The sequence below is a fragment of the Triturus cristatus genome, chromosome 11 (assembly GCF_964204655.1).
Source record: "Triturus cristatus chromosome 11, aTriCri1.1, whole genome shotgun sequence".
Classification (NCBI taxonomy): Eukaryota; Metazoa; Chordata; class Amphibia; order Caudata; family Salamandridae; genus Triturus; species Triturus cristatus.
In genome coordinates, this window is record NC_140594.1 from 278,383,523 (window position 1) to 278,402,306 (window position 18,784).

Below are 18,784 nucleotides of genomic sequence, written 5' to 3' on the forward strand. Positions count from 1 at the left end.
TCTTTTGTTTCTTTCCGCATCTACTGCCTCCCGTGAGAACTACCAGAGTGAGGGAGAGGGAAGCTGAAGCCGGGGAACACAGAAAAAGGGACAAGAGACGGAACAAACCCGGATCTGAGCTAATTGAACCCTTACACTGGATTACTCCTGCTTAAATAAATCACTCACGTAAAATTCAGCCGTTGTGTTGGCTCCTTCCCTTCTTGTCCTACCTACCTACCGGGTGACATGCTGAAAAAATACAAAACAGCGATTGGAATTCGAAGCATCCATCACTCCGTAGGAAATATGGGCAACCCTGCTCTTGACAGGCAAGATGCCTGTCCTTGATGGCTTGCCCTTGGAGTTTTACTGGCATATTCTGACCTCTTTTTCCCGAACTGGAATAGCTATATCAATCGCCCATCGATTAGGGTAGTCTTCCCCCCACTGCAGGAGGTTCTCCTTGTGTCTATTCCTAGTCCAGGTGAGGACCCCACTGATCTCCCCTCTTATGAATCCTTAACCATTCTGAAGACCGATTACAAAATGATTAGCAAGATTCTAGCCAGTCAGTTGCTCCCCCTTTTCCCTCAACTGATCCATCTGGAACAAAATGGCTTTGTTCTGGACAGATGTACCTTGTTAAATCTTATCAGGCTCTATAGGATCATGGAGTTTATGTCCAGACTTTACCCCTATACGGCAGTGGCATAACAAAACTTGAGGAGGGCCTCCTGCACAGTGCATACAGGGAGCCCTCCATGCTCCGGACCCAGTCCAAAGCTCTTAAGCCCACCGTGCACAAGGCTGAAGGGCACCCCCTAGAGCTCGGGCCCTCGTGGGGCTGCAGGGGCTATTGTTACACTATTGCTATGCGGCCTGTCTGGTCTTAGACCCTGAAAACACCTTTGACTCCCTCGATTGGTCTTATCTGTTTCAGGTGTTACATAGATGTGGCTTTCGAAATCACTTCTTATGAATGATTGGGCCGCTCTATGCGCGCCCCTTGGTGATGGTCCAGACTTGGCGCCATATGTCTGATCCAATTCCCATACATCATGGCACCAGGCAGGGTTGTCCACTCCCATTCCTCATTTTTGCCTTGGTGATAGAACTGTTGGTGAGACTTGGGGCATCCCCCGTGGCGGATGGCTTACATGTGGTGGTTAGGGTGGTGGTGGTGGTGATTAGGGTAGTGGAGTGATGGGTGGGGTTGTATTTAGGGTGGTGGTTAGGGTTAGGTAGCTGTCATTAGTAAGGTGGTGGTAGTGGTTAGGGTAGGGAGGTGATGGTTAGGGTTGGGTGATATTTGGAGGGTAGTGGTTGTAGGGTGAAGGTGGTTTGGATAAACTGTTGGTTAATGTAGGGGGTGGTGGTTAGGAAAACGTGTTGGTAGTTAGGGTGGGGTGGTGGTGAGGGTAGCGTAGTTTTGGTTGTCTTTAGGGTGTTGGTTAGGGTGGTGATGGTTAGGGTGCCTGTGTTTAGGGTGTGGTGGTGAAGGTGGCATTGGTGGTTAGGGTGGTGTGATAGGGTATGGTGGTGGTGTTAGGGGAGTGGTGGTGCTTATGGTGGTGGTTGGGTGGTAGTAGGGTGTGGTGGTAGTGTGGCGGTGGTGGTAGGGTGGTGATGAATAGGGTGGTGGTCAGGTTGGTGGTGGCAGGGTGGTGGTAGTAGGGTTAGGGAGGTGCGTTGGTGGTGTTTAAAGTGGTGGTGGTTGGGGTGGCGATAGGGGGAGTGGTTGTGTTAGGGGTAGCATGGTGGTAGGGCAATGGGGTTGTGGTGGTAGACTGATTAGGTGGTGGTATTTAGGGTGGTGGTGGTTACAGTGTTGGTTTTTATGCAAGTGGTGATTGTTAAGGTGGTGATTAGGGTTGTGGTAGGGTGGTGGTGGATGAGGTTAGGGTGGTGGTGGTAGTGTGTGGTGGTCATGGAGGAATCGTGGTAGGTGATGTAGTGGTAATACGTGGTGTGGTGTTGGTAGGGTGGTAGTACACATACTGGAAGCTGGGAACAGGGTAACAAGCAACCACAAGGATGATGGGGAAAGAAGAAAGAAAATAAATTAGCTAATTCCCAGCACAGGCAGCAGAATGACAGTAATCAAAAGGAAGCAATCACTACTTGGTCCGTGCCCCCATGGAAGGGAGAAGTGAATAAAGAAAAAGTAAAACCAGATGTGCTGACCCATTAGGAGTCAGCAAATGAGAATGGTACTGAAGCCAACGAATGGTAAGCAATGGGAGGGCTCCAAGCTCTTCTTAGTAAAAAAATGTCTCACAAGTGACAGCGTATATGCTGCCTCAGGGGAGACCCAAAATAATTGTAATAAACAGAAAGAAATGAACATGAAAAGAAGACAAACAAGAATTGGCAAAGCACATAGGTCTAGCCTTGGCTGGCAGATGCATAGTGTTATTTTAACTGCAAATTTATGCAGCAAAAATAAACTAAAACAATCCACCACTTATACATGGTCACTGTATGCGCGCAATAATTGTTGTTAACTTAAACACTCACTGATGCGGCTGTTTTACATTATTAGTAGCATTATTATTAGCATTATTTTATTTTTTTAAGAATGCAAGAAAAAATCATCACTTAATTAAGCAGTCAAATTGCAACCAGCTATGCTCCAACATTGCAATCTTTTTTAAACGCTTTACAACAAAAACTTTACAAAAGAGTGTAGGCAAAACGAATACCCAGTATTTAAAGTTAATATAAAAAATAAAATAAATACAAATGCATATTTGAACCAGTTTTGCCACTGAAAAGAAAGGAACTACTTTCAAGTAGACGTGAACCTTGCACACAGGCTTTGTGCAGTCACCTCATGTGAAGGGAGCCAATATGGGTTGATCATTTGTATGCTGTGGTGTGCAGAAGCACAATGTCCATGATAATTCAAAAGATCAATGGATAAAGCCTCCTGACCATATGTACAAAATACAGATTTCTTGGAAAACAATGCATGTAAAGACAGCTAAAGATGTCTCAAAGACCTATAAAAAAGAAAACGTGGTTGTTATAAATAGTTTTGCAGGCTGCTTTTGGTTCTTAGTCTGGTCTGAGAGTAATTATTTCAAGTAAGAAAAAATGAGAACTGATTCATTCGGTTGTAGCCAATGATTACATATTTGAATTTGAAATATGACCAGAATAAATGTATGCTTTCTTACCTTAAATTCATTTTTAAAACAGAAAATTAAACGTGATGCAGAGAATATTGGGATGAAGTTGTATCTGCAGCTTGCAAAGGAGTAGATTCAGGGCTCTGTTGAAGGCCAGTCTCCTCTAGAGTATTTCATATGACTGCCATCCCCATATGTAGGACTTCCAGAAGAGAGGGGATATTTTACAGCATCCTGGTACGCATTGGCTCTAGGATTGTGAGTAGTTTTTGCTTCACAACATCTGCAGTGGCGGCTCCTCCACTAGGTCATAGGAGCGTCGAACCACTACTTTCTCGCAGTGCGAGAAGCAGAAACATAAAATGGTAATACCTTCCTGTTATTACCATTTTATGTTTAGGTCCGGGCAGGCGGGTGGGTTTTGCTCCTCTGTGGGCAGGGGAGGAGTGGTGTGCCCACTCTTGAGGGCACAGTGACTGTTTGGTTGGCCGTAAGGGGCGGCCCAAACCAGTCATGCGCACTCTGCCCTTTCTCCATACAGGTTGCAATGCAGCCTACATGGAGAAAATGGCCTCCCCATAAGCCCCTGTCTGGGCGGCAGCCCCACCTATCACAACGCTGCCATCGCAGCGTTTTGATTGGCGTAGTGAAGCGGAGGGAGGCTGCCTGCTTCCTGTTCCTGCCAGAGGCAGGAGAGCAGAAGAAGATGCCGAGAAAATGTGGGACCCGGCCGGCAGACTGGTACGTTTTTTTCTTTATTATTAAATTAACCCCCCTCCTCCCCGCGTGACCCCAGTACCCCCCACCCATGATTACTGCCAGCCGAGAGTAAACATCTGTGCTGAAAACCTAGTCGAATTCAAATTGATATGTTTGTCATGAGAAGCTAAAGAGTGGCTTACATGGCTTATTTACTACTGAAATAATGAGCAGCAACTCAAGAAAAGGAACACAAATACCACTCCGTGTACTAAGTTTCTACTGCAGATGTCACAGTTACCCAATTGCAAAGGTGTGTTGTCTTTAATATATTGTTGGCTGAAAAACGTATCTCGACAAATTGTGTGGTACACATTTTTTCCTTGTAGTTTTTTTAATGTTTATCATGGATCTGGCACAAAAGGCTTGTACTCCAGTTAAACTCGAACAGTTGCAGTACTGGCTAGATTTTTACGATTGTCAGAAAGAGAGGAGTGTTCTACTGGATGGGTTTTGTTTAGGTTTTTGGCTGGGGTACGAGGGTTTGGCGGTGGGCAGACAATCTGCAGTCCGCAAAAGAAAACAGACAAGCAGTACGGGATAAACTGGGCAAAGAGGTGTCGGAAGGCAGGATGGTGGGACTCTTTGATGACTGGTCTATGGAGCATTTGATCATTTCACCAATAGGGGTGGTCTCTAAAAAAGAACAGAGTCAGTTTAGTTTAATACAGCATTTGTCCTGGCCAGAGGGTAAGTCGACAAAGGAATTAATCTCAGAGGAGGTAGCCTCGGTGTCATATACCTCAGTGGACATGGCCATGTCACTGGTGGTGATGGCCGGCCCAGGTACATTAAGTGTGATGTAAAATCAGCTATTCGTCTGCTTCTTGTACATCTGGACGATTTTCAATTATTGGGCTTTTTGAAGGGCAGTGGTTCGTGGACAAGGTGCTGCTGATGGGATGATCAGTATCATGTGCATTGTTTGAATGCTTCAGCTCGTTTTTGCAGTGGTTGTTCACATAGCATACAGAGCATGATCTGGTGAGTAACTACCTGGACGATTTCTTTTCCTTTGGTGCGCCGGCTCGTTGAACTGCCAGAAGCTACTGCCAGAGCTCATGGGCAACATAGAGGTTCCGTTGGCACCAGAGAAATCCTTGGGAGTGAGACTGTGTTGACCTTTCTAGGCATTGAGATAGATTAAGTCAGTCAAATTCACTTGATTTGGTTATTTAAAACCATAAAAGCATACTACATTAAAATCACAATAAAATGTTCCCTTAAAAATATTACAAAAACACGAACATCACAAAATACAGAGAAATCAGAATCTAAATCATCAAAATGAACAAGAATAATTCATTACATTTAAAATATACCAATTAATAGCGGTCCTTCTTTATTTCCGTATTCTGACTGCTGCGGTCAAAAAGCTAGCTATGTTAAATATTTCCCAAACATTGGACAATATTTCAGATGTATAAAAGCAGGTCTGGCCTGTATAAAACCTTTGCCTTATAAAATAGGTAAAATGAACCGATTTCGGATGGACAAAAAGTGCTCATAAAATAAGACACAATGCATTGAGTCCTGAGTGGGAAAATGATCACATGTGCAAACATTCAGGTCCTCTGGCTTCTGCCATCCCATTGGTTCTGCAAGGAGTAAATGTAGTTGATTCAATCTAAATCTCACCAGGAGGAAACGATGATGGTGGTTAGTAACTATATTTAGATACGGTTCAATTGATCGTGAGGTGGATAACAGCTGATGTGCCCGCACAAGGGGCTTGGTTAATTCTACAGCCTCTCTATCCATTTCTGATAATTGCAGGTACATGCTTTTAGCCCAACGCATGTCCACCTTTCGCCGGGTCTCTGGGGAGCTAAATAACTCTGGTCTCCCCAAATAAGATGCGGTCCTTTTCACATAACTTAACCAGGGGATATTATTTGCTTGGTCAAGAGTTAAACAATCGCGAATAATATTGCGCTTCATCCCAAGCTCTGGGTTTGTCCAAATGCTTATCCATTTAAGAAAAGGTGCCATACATATAGTATCTGATAAGAAACCTAGACCTGTTTTTTGATGGATAATATAAGTAGCTGTTGATTGTGGCACAGATGGAAGACTCCTTAAAAATGTATTTTCCCCTATTTGGATATCGCCCGCTTCTCTGTATCCCCAGAGATATGAGCCATAGTTTTCTATAGCCAGGCATTTAGCCCTATAGATGTTTAACATGGCATGCATTGGCTACGATCCCAGTCTACGTGCAAAGTCTAGGACAGCAAATGTAGATCTAGCGATTGCATTTCTCTTGGCTTTCATTTGTGGGACCCATGTACCCTTCTCATCAAATAACAATCCTAAATATAAAAACGACGCCACCCTTGTTATTATATTCCCTTCACAATAGTGAGTTTTATATTTCTTGGGTTTTACCCCCATGATCATGGTGTGAGACTTTGGAAAATTAACATCCAAATTCAAAGACTTCATAGAAACAGCAAACAATGTTAAAAGATGCTGTAGTCCAATTGCCGTTCTAGCTAAAAGGGCAGCATCGTTCGCGTATAGGAGAGCTGGGATTAGCCGCTCACCTACATGAGGAATGTCCAAGCTAGCACCCATTAAAACCGAATCCAGATTATTAATTTATAAAGTAAATTAAAATGGGGCTAGGATGCAGCCCTGTCTCACTCCTTTGATAATGCGAATACCACATGTAAGGTTACCTTTTTGGTTAAATCTCACCGTGGCTGTAAGATCCTGATGCAAATCCGCTAAAAAATGTACTATATTTTCATCTAGGCCTAGTTTTAGTAGCAGGTGCCACAATTTGGATCTATTAACACGATCAAAGGCCGAAGAAAGATCCATAAATGCCAAATGGAGCGAACCTTTCTCCGCAACCATGTATTTTCCAGATAATAGAAGCAAATTTAGGCACTGATCCGTAGTTCCTTTCCCTTTCCTAAACCCGTACTGTAAGTTTGAGAGGATATTAGCGTAATTAAGCCACTCAGTAAGCTTGCTTAAAACCACTCTGCCTAGAACTTTCACGGCTGAATCTATCAATGAAATTGGCCTATATCATCGCGGGTCACCTCTGTTCCCCTTTTTAAAAACCGACACTATAACCGATTGTGACCAAGATTGGGGTAAACCTGATTCACAGGCCTTATTAAAAACATTAGCTAGTAATTTAGACCATACGGCTATATCAGCTTTGTATAGATCAGCTGGAACGCAGTCTGGACCAGGGGCTTTATTCCTTGACATTTGATCTATAGCCACTGCTATTTCCTTATCCGTAAAAACTAGGGAATATTTCCTGCCTACATATGGTGGACTCCTGAGGTCAAAATCACCCTGGTCCCCATATATATTTTTAAAATGGTTGAACCAATCCTCTTCAGGAATGTTACACTCCAGCAGACTGCCTTTATCTACAAAGAATGGTCTATTCACAACATTCCAGAACATGGCACTTTTTTTTATTACATCAATTGACATGAATTCATTCAGGGCATCATTTTTAATGTCTGACATGCATGTGTTAATAGCTGATTTATAATCTTTCCTAAGGGCAACTATTACATTTTTATCTTGTGGTCTGTTTTTTAAAGCGGCCATCAGCTTCTGATGTGCCACTGAACATCTATGGTCAAACCACCTCTCCCCTCTATTGGAATAATTCTTGCAGTCATGCGTAAGATATTTTGCCACCTGCAAGCAAATTTTACCATAGACGGTTAAAATTCCATTTTCTCTTGCCCCACTATTAAGACATAGCTCTATTTCCGATCCCACTTTGGTAGCTAAGTTATTACAAAAATCTTCACGGATGACCCTACACCATTTTAGTCTACCGCCCTGATCTTTATTCTTAATTACTGCTGTTGGTACTCATGTATCGGATTCCAAATTGAGCCCAATATCAGGTGTATGGGATTGTGGTCACTAAATTGTGAGCACACAGCTGTGTAATGTTTAGCAAATGTTTCCCGGGCAGTATTTATAAAAATAGAATCAATGGTTGTATGCATTCCCTTACCTTTAAAGGATGGAATATCAACCGTATTGCATAGATCATTCGGATATAAAAGACCCAAATCTGCAAGGATTTGTTCCAAAAATTCCCCTTGCAGTGTGTGTTCGAAACGTGCATCTGAATACAAGCCAGGCCCTAAGCTATCGGTAACATAACAGCTCTTGGAACATAAATGTATATTAAAGTCCCATAAAATAACAACCAAATAAGATGTCATTTGTTGCTCCTTATAACTCTCCAAATAGGTTTTAAGACTAGACAAATGTTCAATAACTGTGGTTCTATCAAATGAATTATAGAAGTCAACAATTAAAACTTTAGTTGAGTTTGCGGGTATAATTTCAACAGCTAAACAATTTACTAGCCCTGTTTCCAGTTTTTGGTGAGTACCTGTAACCTTGAGGGATATTAAAGTAATCAAACCCCCTTTTGGTCTTCCTACTACCAAGGTCTCGCTGGTTCAAAATAGGTAGTGTAGCCATCCAACCAGAGAGTATTACCCAGTTCCCAAGATTCTTGAAGCCCAATAATTTCATATTCCTTTATGAAATTATTCCATATAGCATCCTCCATTATATTTCTCAGCCCTGCAATGTTCCAGCTAAGTATTTTAACTGAACCTACTACATTGGGAGTAATGGGGTCCCGCTCACTAGGGAAGGATTTCCACTTGGCTTTGGTCTGATACCCACTCTTTGCCTATTTTCTCTCCATTGTGGTCCTAAAGGGGGAGTGTAGAAAGGTGGAATCTGACTGCATGGTTGCCCCCACTTTTTTCCTGGTGTTTTGTTGGTTTTCGACTTAGTCTGGCTGTGATCCTGCTATTCAGGACCCCAGCCTATCTGCATTCTCCCTTAAATTGATTCCAAGTACTTTAGGTACCCTTATAAGTCCCTAGTATATGGTATACTATGTACCCAGGGCATAGGTACCCCAGAGGCCTACCAGGGCCTGCAGCATGTATTATGCCACCCCTGGGAAGCCTTCCAAAATGACACCACAGGACTGCTACAGCAGCCTGGGTAAGGTGGTGCATGCACCCCTTACTGAGATATAGGTTCACTATATCTCTCCATATCACTGCACATATAAACCTATCAGTCACCCCTATGGCAGGCCTTACTAATCCTGAAGGCAGGGTGCTGGGTTTTATGTGAGAGGGTGCCCATGCATGAGCAGAGTCCCTCTGCAGCATTCGGAACCTTTATTCCGGGGTTGTTTGGGATGCAGCCAAACCATATACTCTTAAGTGCATTATAACCTTGCGGTAAATGCTAACTTTGGGATGGCTGCACGGAAACATGTCGTGTTTGGTGTCAAACACCTTGGAATCATACCCCCACACCAGTAACTGGTGTAGGAGTATGATCCCACCCTTCTAGAGGGAGAGACATGACAGCACCGGTATACCCAGTACCAGCTGACAGAGCCCTGGCATCACAAAATGGATGCTGCCAGCCACAGACATGAGTCTGCCCTCCTGCTGCTGGATGAACCTCCGGCTGGGGAGGCCTGGACAATAGGTTTCCTGTCACAGGGAGGTGTCACCACCTCCCAGACAGGCTTTAGTGTATTAGGGCTGAGTGGGTGCACTCCAAGAGTGCTTTGAAGTTCTGCACAGGGAGCTCATTTGGTGTTCCTGTGCATAGTCCAGTTCAAACTGGTTGCAGGGGCTACCAGCCCCTGCTCGCAGGGGCTACCAGCCCCTGCTCTGGTGCTAAACTGGACAAAGGAAATGGGCGTAGCCACCCCTCTCTCCTGACCCTCCTATAGGTGGGTCCCCAGAGTATGTCCAACCCCTTCCTTGGGTATAAAGAAGGAACCCCTGACTACAGGACTTTAGATTACACCTGGATGAAACTCTGATACCGAATCCTGGAACATCGACGATCTACATTGAACTAGATGACTGAAGAATCTCCCTCGGAGTAAAGGAGTTACTCCCCTGCAAGGCAGGCACCAAGGACGCATCTGACCGGTCTGCATCTCCGAAGCTCCCGCCGGACTGAAGAATTCTGCAACACAGGAGGTGGGTTTTCTGTGGTATCTGAGGTCGATCTGTCCACTCAGCAATTCTGAGGCCTGTATCCCTCATGGAAGACCGTGCAACCCGAACCCCTGGACACCGCGACCATTTGCAGAAGCATCAGCTTTCCAGCAACTCCTGCAGCTGTGCTTTGGGTTACATGTAGCCCTGACACCGAGCAAAATTTGCACAAAAGATTGCCCGCTTACACTCCACGAGTGTTCTGTGAGCTGGTCCTTTGTGTTTTCTCTCGAGGTCCCTTCGCGATCCCTAGTCTGTCGACTGGTGGGTCTCTGTGAAGGCAACTTTACTTCTGATTGGGCTTACCTGGTTGCCGCAGGCGTGCCCTGACTCTCGACGATTCCCGACACCATCTGACACCTATGCACCTGGCTTCCCCGGGTGAGGTAACTCGAGTACTCCGGTGCTCCCGTGGGTCCTAGAAGTCTAAAGGGGTTTGATTAAAGTCCTCTCCTAAGTGTCCTTAACTTCTAAAATTCCAACTGCGACTTTCCCATTGATTAGTACGGGGCTCGCACCTGTGTTCTCACACTGCACGCGTCCCCCATGGGTCTCCTGTGTCACTACCTTGGGTGGTTGCTTGGGGTCCCAGCGATTCTTCGTGCTCTAGGCACTGTGTCTAGTCAAGTCGAGGTTCTTATACCACTTTCTTAATATATGGATTGGTCCGCCCCTAGGGCACATTGTATATTGTGCTATTTACTGTTGTTTTAGAACTATATTATTGTGTGCCTTGCTCTCTAATCTCATAAAGGGATTAGTAGAGAGTGTTTAGAAATAAATACATATATTTTATATATTTACCTTGTGTGGTTCTCCTTTCATTTAGTTATTCAAGAGGTTATAATCTGGTAAACCAAGCTGCTTTACACTCCTTCAAGACTAAGCCTGAAGGCTGCTCTCCATAGCTACCACTAGGATAGCTTTCAATAAAGGTTGTCTTTAAACCTATCATCTATAAGGGTTGTTTGGACTGGTGCCAGGTGCCCAATATAACTAGTGCACAGCGTATGCCAGGCCAACTTCTCACATTGGTGTGCAGCGGTTGGATTCAAGCTTGCTATTGCTTTACCAGATAATCTCTTTGAGTGACTAAATGAAAATCACTATAGGTACATATAAATCACGTTTAGAATACAGTAAGTTCTACTGAACTTTTAGTTGTGTGTCAAGGGCTTAGCACACCCTTTCTACATCTCAAGAGAGTTTAGTAGGCCTCACTAGAGTAGGTAGGTGCATACACCACACTACACTGGTCATGTCTTCAAGGGCAGAACTCAGTGGATCTCTTCCCTCTAAGTATGATCATATGACATACCAAGAGTTGAGGACAATGTGTTCCTCCTTAAGGAAATTGAAGACAAGGAAAAGGCCAACCGCACAACATCTCATACAGATGTTGCTTGCAGATGATCTTAGAAAGACCCCAAGGTCTGATGAGGTAGGCAAGATGGGTGGAGCAGCAGAAGAGGAAAGGCCAAGAGGTGACCACACCTATGACCAGGACTCTGACTCTGACCCGGGGGATCAAGATTATTCTAACCTGGAAAATCCAATCCATCCTGAAGGTGGTGAGAAAGGCCTCAGTGGCCCCCTCTATACCCCACCTGGAAGGATTGGTGGTGTGCCAAGAAGATCAAGATCTCCTTCACTGGAGTCTAATCATTCTGGTGCATCTGGAGGAACCTCTGTCTCTCATAGGACCATTTTCCCCCAGAAGAGGGAGTCCTCTTATGAAATAAAATGCAGACTGATCCAGTTTGAAGAAGCTAAGCTTAGGATAAAGAGGGACTAGTTAACATTGGACAGGGAATCTCTGGAGCTCCAGAAAGCTTCACATAATTGGGGGCTAGAGCCCCATGGTGGCAGCAACAGAGTCCCTAGAGGTAGAGATCATACTCTTGACCATAGGAACCTGACCAAGATTGTCCCTCCCTACCACAGTGGGGATGACATCCACGAATGGATAACTGTACTGGAAAAGGGCCTGTAAAGTACAGAGGGTCCTTCAGGAGCAGTGGGCAGCAATCTTGTGGCTCTCCTTTGCAGACAAAGGTAGAGACAAGCTCCTCACTGTTAGAGAAGAAGAAGCTGTCCTTCTAAAGTCAAATCTGAATATTTGACTTCGTGGCTGAGACACAGACTAAGAGGATAGTACTCCACCACCAAATATTCAGATTTTACTTTACAAGGACACTTGGCATGGGAGAACAACGTACACTACGTGGGATAGCAATACATTGATGTTACAAACTGTCGTTTTAGAACTGTATTATTGTGTGCCTTGCTCTCTAATCTCATAAAGGGATTAGTAGAGAGTGTTTAGAAATAAATACATATATTTTATATATATACCTTGTGTGGTTCTCCTTTCATTTAGTTATTCAAGAGGTTATAATTTGGTAAACCAAGCTGCTTTACACTCCTTCAAGACTTAGCCTGAAGGCTGCTCTCCATAGCTACCAATAGGATAGCTTTCAATAAAGGTTGTCTTTAAACCTATCATCAATAAGGGTTGTTTGGACTGATGCAAGATGCCCACTATAACTAGTGGACAGCATATGCCAGGCCAACTTCTCACAGAGAGGTAAACAGCCCTCTCAACCACTTTGGGAGGATAAAAACCCCCAGAGGAAATGCTTTTATTCCCTCTTTGTCACCACACTGGGCGGTCTCAAAAAGTCAATCTGCTACATCCTTCATATCAAAATTTACTACGACGCAATCTCCATCAATATTTTAGTGACGGTGGCCAACCCAGTCAACCCGTCTGGCCATTATAATGTGAGATGACGAATTCAGGCCCCCCTCAGAGTGCCTAGAACACCAAGATTTAACTTTGTGTATTAGCTGTCCTGTTATTTCCCCAACATTCACCTTAAGAGGGGGTACCCCAGTTAGTCCTGCTACCAAAGGTGTGGCCTCCGGGGGTAGATGGAGCCTTACATGATTGTTCATACCAATCAGGTTGGTTGTGCCAGGTGTGGGCCTAACATCAGCTCTCCAGTGAGCTCCATAATAATTCAGCTGATTAGGATCTGTTTTGGGGCCCTGGGCGGGTTTATTAAGCTTCTTGGGGCCAAGACGAGAGGTACTAGCACCATTTTTCCTGGTGGCGAACACCCTATTTTCAATTGGATTGATATTTTTACAAGAAGTTATCCGATTTCCATTCTCGCCCTTCTCCTTCTCTATAGTATTAGGACAGGCCACCCCCTCCCATTTTCTCTCAAAATGTAACCGCTTCTTCATAATCCCATCAACCCCATATTTCATACAATTAATTAATTCCACTCTCAATGTCTCAAATAAAGTGTCAATATGTGTTAGAACTAGCAGTAGTTCCAAATTGAGAGGGCTGCCTTTCTTCCATATTCCAGTGACTACTGAGTCCCTCCTGGGAGACAAAGTCCTTTTTGTACGAGCCTCCCTTGGGTTCTTTTTTCCTCTTTTTTTCAAAGGTGCTACGGATAGTTCCCTTGCCGAGCTCACGGGTATACTTTCACCAATTCCCAGAGACGTTTCCTGGCCTGAGTTTGGTATAGTGTCATTTTCATGAATAGAACCATCGTCCCCCGCTGTAGTATCATTAAGAAAGTCAGTTCCTGAGGTGCATGAGGCTGCCAAGGGGGGGATATCGCCTCATCCATACCCAGCTGGGCTTCTACATTGTGGATATCTGTGGTAATTTCCCCCACTGCACTAGTTAGGTAAGACATTATGGAGGCACAATTACGGGGGATCTTGGTTTTTGTTATTGGCAGATTGTCAAAACAAGGCAATTTACGCTTATCCATGTTGGCTTCTACACGTCAGAGGGGTTGCCCAGCCTCTGTCAGTCGCAGACGGGTGCAGACGGGACCGCTCTTGGCCTGGGCTTTGCCCGGGCACACCCTCGCGCATCCCGAGCTGCGGGAGTCCTGCTGAATTTTTAAAGCACCTCCGGGCACATGATGCGGGCGTCGGCGGCGGTAGCAGCTGCAAGGGAGCCTGGGACCTTGAGTCCTGTCCCGCTCCCCCTTCCAATGGTGGTGGCAACAAAGTTTACAGGGCTTCCCGTTCCATGGGAGCCCTGCTGAGTTTTTAAAGCGCCTCCGGGCACGTGATGCGGGCGTTGGCGGTGGTAGCAGCCGCAAGGGAGCCTGGGACCTTGAGTCCTGTCCCACTCCTGCTCCCCCTTTCAATGGTGGTGGCAACAAAGTTTACAGGGCTTCCCGCGCTGTGGGAATCCTGCTCAGTTTTTAAAGCGCGACTGGGCGCGTGATGCGGGCGGCGACGGCGGTAGCAGCCGCAAGGAAGCCTGGGACCTTGAGTCCTGTCCCGCTCCTGCTCCCCTTCCAATGGTGGTGGCAACAAAGTTTACAGAGATAGATTCACAAAGGATGGAGGTGAGATTGCTGCAGGACAAAAAGGAGACAATGCTAACGTTGACAGGCATGCGGCCGAGGGACAAGGTGAAAGTGAGGGAGATCAGGTATTGTTGGGTTATCTCAATTATGCATGCAGGGTGGTCAGGGCAGGAAGACCATTTTGCAGGAGGCTGGGTCTAGCTCTTTCAGGTTTCTCACTGACACATCACCATGTGAGGCTATCAGCAGGGGTCAAGGAAGATCTTCGCATGTGGTGTTTTTTCCTGCAGTCCTTCAGTCAGATTCCTTTAGCAAGGGGGATGACATGGAGTGGGACACGCAGATATTCTCAGATGAGGCAGGTGGTTTGAGTTTTAGTTTGGCAGAGAAGGTGGTGTGCAGAGCCATGGCCAGAGCAGTGGACAGGTGGGGGCAGGAGCATAGAGTTTTTGGAATTGTTCCCTCTGGTGGTAGCAGTTACCTTGTGAGGAGTGGAACTAGTGCAAAGGAGGGTGCTATTAAGGGTAGAAAATATGTAATTGGTGCAGGTCGTGTTGCAGGGACGCACAGGTTTTGAAGCTGCTTCAGGTTTTTGTGTTGAGGTGCTTGCGATACGACAGGACTCAGCATGGCCTGGGGGTGGAGATTGACATTGCGGATGCTTGGTCTCATTTACAGTGGGGGAGATTGTGTGGGTTGGCCAAGGACACCAACAGAGACCCGTTGCACATGCCGGAGAAGTTGTCATCGATCGGAAACGCTGGTTGGTGCAACTGGTGGTAGGTTAACTCACAAATTCGACACAGAAAATTGACGGTGAGGCATGGATGGAATTTTTAGTATCAGAGGCACTGCTCAGGGAGGAGGGCTGGTTGCACACTGAGGATGTGATTCAATTTATACAGGACTTAACAGAAAACTATTTTTGTGTGAATTACCATTACAGATAAACTGGCAGGAATTGCCTTTATGGGAAAATTGTTGTGAAGGTATGCACCCTCAGTGGGCGAACTAGGACACAGGATGCTGGAAGGTTGGGCGTGAGAGCAGGGATACTTGGGGAGGACTAGAAAACCTTTAACTTGGAATTTGTTTTGGAAGGTTTTGTGGCGATTGTCGTAGGAGTGCAGGGGGCCACTGGAGTCTTGTCTGTTCTCAGCCCTCATCTCTTGGATGTTTTTCACTGCTTTCCGAGTCTCGGAATTGCGGGGTGGCAGGGGACAGGGTGGGGGTGCTATGGGAGGACGTTTAAGGGGGGGTGGGAGAATAGTTTGGAGAGATAGCTTAGTAGCTCCAAAACGGATCAAAGGGCACAAGGGTGGAGCGTAGTGTTACACTCAGTGGATGCGACGGGGCAATCTCTGGTGATTTGGTGCGATCAATTGGCTGTATGCTGTGGGAGCGGCAGCGGATTAGTTTTCAGTCACCAGTCGGGGGCAAAGGTTACAGCGTTTCAGCTGTTAACATCCTCCGCAAAGCGCTAGTGGCACTGGGGCTGTTGGCTGCAGTGTATGGGACTCAATCTTTCCACATTGGGGTGGCCACAGAGAAACAGAGGGCGCTCAAGGATAAAATGTAGTTGGGATGATGGTCCTCTGACTGCTATATGTGCTATGTGCAAGTTTTGGGAGATGAGGGAAGTTCTGCGGGCATGTTTTTTGAAACCCTTACTGCTGTCCGGGAAGGTGGTGCAGTCCAAGAACTGTAATTTCGTTTAGGCTACTTTCGGATCTCAATTACAGTCCAAGGTACATATAGTGGGGTTAGGTGGGCACCCTTCCAAAATTTTAGGTTTAGGCGACTTGGTGACTGGTGGCAGGGGGAGTTTGTGGCAAATTTCACCATCCACCCATCCCTGTGAGATACAGTTTGGGTCCTCTGTTGTCAGTACTTGGTGCAAGTTGGAGCTTCTTTGTTGAGACAGGTGTGCAGGGGTAATTTGTATACGTTGTCTTTTCAGACAGATGCGTGGCAGTGGCCGTCAAAGTTTTGCAGGAGTTGAAAAGTTTGGTTAGTGTTGCCAGTTGGTGAGCCATGTGCAAAGGGAAGGTAGCCAGGAAGTTAAGGCTAATTTTAGGAAATTAGGTTACTTAGTGGTTTATACATACAGGCATAGGCTGTAGGGAAAATGTAAAATTGAAAACAGTTGAATTGAACTAAAATTAAATGAAAAAATTGCGGGGTGGTACACAATGGGGGGGCATAAGGGTGGGGGAAGAGCTTGGTTAGTTCATGTATAGCGAGGTTTTAGTTTTGTAAAGTGGTTAGCTAGGTGAAAGTTTGTGATGGGCACCTGTTTCAATAAAGCAACATTTTTCACACAGGAAAGTGGTCAGTAGTATGTGCTGCGCCCTTTCTCCCAAAGCTCATGTCTGAATACTGCTGCTGAGCACGCCTCATCAGTGAAAAGAGAGTCAGTGAAAGTTTGAGGAAGTGAACTATGCTTTTATCAGTGCCTGGGACTCCACATTCCTCTGCATGTGCTGCCCATGGTCTTGAGCCCTCCTCGATAGCCTAATATCCTGTGCCCTTCTATGTAACAGGATGTTTGATGGTTCATCTCATGTGCTGCTATTTGTCCACAAACAAAAGAAGACGCTGGAGATTTGGCACAGCAGTTAACCAACACTTGCCTTGACAACAAAGAAAGTAATTCAATAATTCGACAAATAAAGAAAAGCTCTTAGGACTCTTCCACCACCTTGACTGTAAAGTGAAAACCACAGACAATAAAAGACGCTGTGACTATGGCAGGTACCCAAAAAGAATCGATGATGTTAAAGCAAATAGACGTATCACTTCTGCGCACCAGCAGAAACAGAGGGCTCATTTACAAGCCCCTTGCGCCGCCGGTGCGTCACATTGAATATGGTAAAAAGTGACATACTGGCGGCGCAAGAGGCTTGTAAATAAGCCCTGAATGTCCAACACATGGGCAGGAGAGACCCTGCACACTGATAAGCAAGTGAACTACTTCCCAACACACAACAAAAAATTACTGCTCAATCACTTCTTTCCAATAAGGAAGAAAACTAGGAGATGGTTGCAAAAAGACAATGGAAGGTGAAGAGATATCATGGTGGGAGGGAAAGAAGAGTAAAGAGATCGTCTGGCGAGGGCTGGTTTGCCAGTTGGTGCTGCTCTGTGCACTTATAAGTAACCAGGCAAAATGCTGGACAAATGGACTGATCTTTTGCCCCATGTTCTAAGCTAGGGTGGGCAGAAGGAAATTGTCAATTATACTATATTAGACCAATGGAATAAGAGAGCTGACTCCAAGCCCCTCTATAAATGTATGTAATAATATTTTTTTCGGCTATTTTCCCCAAAAACCAAAAGGCCTTGGCTAACATTGACCTAAAAAGGGGAAGTAACAGTGGTTGCAATTATAAGGAAATATGCAACCGGAAGAGAGGACCATGAGGAAACGGTGTAGGAATAAAAAGAAAAAGGGAAAAACATACAAGAGGAATAAAACGTTTTGGCTTTTCAATAAAACAAAAACGTTCCTATAGCTTCTTTAAGACACTGCATGGATACAACTTGAACCGGAGCATCACACACTTCCTTGATTGATATTAGGACACGCGTTAGGTGGAACCAGAGTCGGGATACACGTCTTCCTTTTAGTCTACAACCAGTTGCATTGTGGGACATGTAATTTGCTCTTTTAGACAGCACTGGAAATGGAAACAATAAACGTGAGGATTCCATATATTGAAGTTCACGTTGTGGTACCAAAAAATGACTGAAGTCATAAGGGGCAGAGTTATGAGGAGTAGATCCTGACAGTTAATGTACACGTTTTTTTAAAGTAAACAAACACTACCACAAAGAAATTGACAGGAATACACAATTGATAGTTAATGTATCCAGCTTAATTGGTGACATATAAACGGCATTTTAAAATATCTTATGGGATTAAAGCACCTGCTGCAGAGATCTTTGTGTGAACAAAAAGTTCCAGTGTTCATAACGGTAAGATAGCTCTGGCAGTTAATGCACTTGCTGGAGAGATATTTGTGGAGTCTAGTCATAGACTCGACTCATCATCATAAAATAGTATAGACGTATATAACTTGCAACTTTTTATTTTTGTAATACAGATTTGTATTTGATGCAAACCATTCAAATGTTTTTCGCATTTGTTACAGAGCTCCTTGTGTTCCTTGCAGGTCACAAGCTATAATCTTTGTAATGTGGCTTAATGAGTTATGAACTTGTGTCAAGGAGCTGCATACATATTGCAAGGCATACGTTTAGAACCCTGGGGCTGGTTTAGAGTTTGGACAGAAGCTACTCTGTCGCAACTGCTACAGAGTCCTCTCCCCACCAAAGTGAAGGTTTGCCGGCCTGATTTCCAGGCTGACGGACCTTAAGCATGACACCGACACAGCCTACTCTGGCTTCATCACGGACATACCCCTCCGATGGCTCGATGGAGTACAGGCCATAGGAGTTTTGGCCAATCGACCGCCCGTCTATTTTAGAGTAGGTAGTCGAATTGACAGGTATC

The 18,784-nt window shown here is 45.1% G+C and overlaps 1 protein-coding gene across 4 annotated transcripts in view; it reads right to left on the reverse strand.

The window, feature by feature from the left end:
- Nucleotides 1–18,784, reverse strand: part of LOC146784025 (SEC14-like protein 2) — a 418,275-nt gene that overhangs the window by 345,748 nt on the left and 53,743 nt on the right. The window contains exon 3 of one of the 4 annotated variants that reach the window (XM_085635840.1): nt 4,869–4,998. The exons of the other annotated variants lie outside the window; for them this stretch is intronic. The gene's annotated coding sequence lies outside the window, so the exon portion shown is untranslated. The remainder of the gene's footprint in view (nt 1–4,868; nt 4,999–18,784) is intronic. 4 annotated transcript variants of the gene reach the window in all.